Raw genomic sequence first — 2,855 nt, 5'->3', positions numbered from 1 at the left:
AATTAATTGATAGTAGAAAGAACGCCTGTTTCCCTGTGGATTCGATCCTAACTTCCCTTGCTACCTAGCTAGTGGACCTTAGGTTATTTTTGATTAGGTGATACGACTTTAGCCTTTCAAAATTTGGCGCCGTTGCCGGGGAAACGGATTTATTTTCTGTTGTTGATTGCTTATCCTAGATTATTGTTTGTTACTACTTAAGGAACTCATGTTCCTTGAGACCGGATCTCACATTGTTTTGTAGTCTTTGTCTATGCCCAGGACCGTAGGTACTAGTAATCTTACTCCATTCGATCCTGAGCCCGAAAGAACCTTTCGTAGACGAAGAACTTTCATTGCACAGTGTGGGAATTTCTCTGATTCTGATCATAATATTGGCGATCTTTTTCCTTCAGATACAGATTCAGTTTCAGAGATAGAGATGGGTGACGAAAATCTGATACCGCCACCTACCCCACGGCTTACAGACTATTCTAAGCCAAGTCTGTCCGTGCTACCAAAGGCGATCATGCCATCTATTGCAGCTGAGACCTTCAAGATTGAGCCTGCATTGATTAACATGATCGAGAGACGCCAGTACGGTGGGGAACCAGGTGAAGATCCGAATCTTCACATTCAGTCCTTTATCCAATATTGTTCCACCATCAAGCAAAAGGGATTGACTCCGGAGCAGACTATGGAGATACTTTTTCCGTTCTCTTTGAGTAGGAAAGCTAAACTGTGGATTAATGGGTTGAATCGGGCGGCTTTGAAAATCACTAATTGGGAATCCTTGGCTCTTGCTTTTTATGTTAAATATTTTCCACCTGAGAAAACGGCTCGTCTGAGGGGTCAGATATTAGGTATCTCACAACAAGCGGATGAGAGTTTGTTCGAGGTCTGGGAGAGATTCAAGGATTTGCAAAGAGAATGCCCGCACCATGGTTTGGAAGATTGGTTCTTGATTCAGCAGTTTTATAATGGTCTGGGCAATGAGTCTAGATGTTTGTTGGATTCAGCTGCCAGTGGGAGGTTCATGCAACTTGAGGTGCCTAAAGCTATGGAGGTGATTGAGGAGATAGCCATTCACAATGCCCAGTATGGAAATCCTAGAGGTCTATCTAATAGGGGTGGTAAGCATGATTTAAATTCTATTGAACAATTAACTGCCCAATTGACTGCTTTACACTATAAGTTTGATAATATGCAAGCAGCCAATACTCAATCTGCCCAACCTGCTAGTGTAGCTGCTATGAGTGCCCAACCTGCTACTGTTTGTGAAAGTTGTGGAATGTCTGGTCATTATGCACCGGAATGTAGGAGCTCTGTTGAACAATGTCACGCATTTCAATCCTACAAACAAAATAACCCATTCTCCAACTCTTACAATGAGGGCTACAAAAACAAACCTCTACTATCCTACAGGAGCAACAATATCCAGAACCCTCACCAAGTCCAACATCCACCACAACAATCATACCAACCCTACCAACCACGGAACAACTACAACCAACAGTCTAGTGGACCACCTGGGTTCCCTAGACAACACACATCACCACCACCACCTCAAACCACACAGCCTAACCCTATGCTAGTAGAGATGAGAAACATGATGCTTCAAATGCAAAAATCTCTAAGTGAAAAGGATGCAAAAATCAATGCTCTTACTGCCCACAACAAGATCATTGATACACAGTTGGCACAGATGGCTATTACTATTGCAGGGAGGCCACCAGGCCAACTTCCTTCACAGCCCGAAAATAGGGAGACTGCTAATGCAATTACATTGAGGAGTGGTAGGGATTATGATGGTCCTTCTATGCCGGTTGAGGTTGATTCCGGGGTGTCTGCTAGTGATCTGGTCAGTGAGGAAATCCCGAAGATAGTTATGGGTGAAAAGGAAGCTGAAAAGGTAGTCAATGAGAATGAGGCTACAACTGCGGTTAAGAAGGTGGCGGATATTCAAGTACCACCTATTGCACTCCCTTTCCCAAACCGACAACTCAAGAATAAGCTAGACAAGCAGTTTGGTAGATTCTTGGAAGTGGTCAAAAATTTGCAGGTAACAGTTCCTTTTACTGAATTAATTTTACAGGTTCCTGCTTATGCTAAATTTATGAAAGATATTTTGACCAGGAAACGTGCTTTTTGTGAGGTAGAGACTGTAGCTTTGAGGAATGTAGTGCTTATTTGCAAAACAAGTCTCCACCTAAACTTAAAGACCCCAGGAGTTTTTCCATCCCATGTAACATTGGCACCGTATTTATTGATAAAGCTTTATGTGATCTAGGTGCTAGTGTGTCTGTCATGCCTTTGTCTGTCTGTACTAAACTGAATATGAGTGAGCTTAAGGTTACCAATATCACTCTACAAATGGCCGACCGTTCTGTCAAATACCCCTTAGGTGTTTTAGAGGACGTCCCTGTTAGAGTAGGTAAATTCTATATACCTGTAGACTTTGTAGTGTTAGACATGCAGGAGGATTCTCAAATTCCCATAATCTTAGGTAGACCCTTCCTTCACACGGCGGGGGCGGTAATTGATGTTAAAAGTGGGAAATTGACATTGTCTGTTGGGGATGATAAGGTGACTTTTAATCTGAATAGTGCCTTAAAAAGTCCCATGCTTGAGGAGGAACAATGCTATCGCATAGATGTAGTTGATTTTATTACTCGTGATAACGTCTCCCAAGTTCTCGAAAGAGACCCTTAGGAGGCAGTGCTTTGTTGTGAGTCTTCTGCAGGTGATAGCAGTTCTTGGAGTGCTGAAGTGGATGCTCTGGAGCTGGCTCTTAATGGTGGAGAATCTGAGCCGGAGAGGACCAAATTGAAGAGGTTAGTTCGGCCGGTTTGTTCTGTTAAAGAGGTAAAGAAACC

At 42.9% G+C, this 2,855-nt stretch overlaps 1 non-coding gene across 1 annotated transcript; it reads right to left on the bottom strand.

The window, feature by feature from the left end:
- Positions 1 to 820: 820 nt before the first annotated feature.
- LOC130464494 (small nucleolar RNA R71) lies at positions 821 to 927 on the bottom strand. Its single transcript, XR_008924903.1, has one exon. It is a non-coding gene; the product is annotated as a small nucleolar RNA R71 (small nucleolar RNA).
- Positions 928 to 2,855: the final 1,928 nt, after the last annotated feature.

Source organism: Spinacia oleracea, chromosome 6 (genome assembly GCF_020520425.1).
Source record: "Spinacia oleracea cultivar Varoflay chromosome 6, BTI_SOV_V1, whole genome shotgun sequence".
NCBI lineage: Eukaryota > Viridiplantae > Streptophyta > Magnoliopsida > Caryophyllales > Amaranthaceae > Spinacia > Spinacia oleracea.
This window is presented reverse-complemented; position numbering and strand designations above follow the sequence as displayed.